Here is an 843-nt window from a genome sequence, read left to right as displayed (position 1 = left end):
TCATTTGTGATCAAAAAATACAAATTAAAAGGAATTACCATTTACTTCATTACCTAAGACAATGGAAAAAAATATGTACATAACTGATGAACATCTAACAAGATTATGCTGAACCTAGTATCTTCACTAATGCCAGTGCCATTCTGTTACTCATCACTGTAACATTAGTATCAAGCAATACAAGTTATTACAGCTTTGGAACTACAGGAAGGCATTATACTGTGAAAGTGTGAAAGAAGAAAGAAGTCCGACCTGCAGTTACTTATTACAAATTTCTGTCACTTAAAAATAATAGAAACAAATGTCCACATTTAAGGTTTAGGAAATTAGACAACATAGAAAAGAGTGGATCCATGTGGTCTGAATTGAGAAAAGCAGACTATTAAACTGTGCACGCTAATTACAAACATGGCCAAAACAGCTGTGTTGAAGAATATATATATGGAGAATATCTGAAACGGAATGTGAAAAATAAAGGAGAAAATCCAAGAACAAGAGAATTGCAAGTGAATTCTTTACTTTTAAAAACAACCCTGACTAGGTGGAAAGAAATTTACCAAAACGCTAAGCGTGGTTGTGTTGAGGTAGCAGGTCTGGATGACATCCTCTTTTCTCTATATTTTACAATGTGACTGATTCTATGGTTTATATGATGAAAAAGGCAAATACAGTTTTCAAAATGTTTCCTAAAGGGTTAAGATTGTTTATACAGAAAATTTAAAATCGTAAAAAGTAAGTTGTAAAGAGCTGAAATGTAGCCCACAAAGGGGCAGAAATAAATGTACTCCAGAAAGCAATTTAGTTGAAAGCGTTTATTTAAAGTATTCTGTTCTCAGGCTTGTG

The sequence above is a fragment of the Otolemur garnettii genome, unplaced genomic scaffold, assembly GCF_000181295.1.
Source record: "Otolemur garnettii isolate 467f Iridium unplaced genomic scaffold, OtoGar3 scaffold00055, whole genome shotgun sequence".
Classification (NCBI taxonomy): domain Eukaryota; kingdom Metazoa; phylum Chordata; class Mammalia; order Primates; family Galagidae; genus Otolemur; species Otolemur garnettii.
This window is presented reverse-complemented; position numbering follows the sequence as displayed.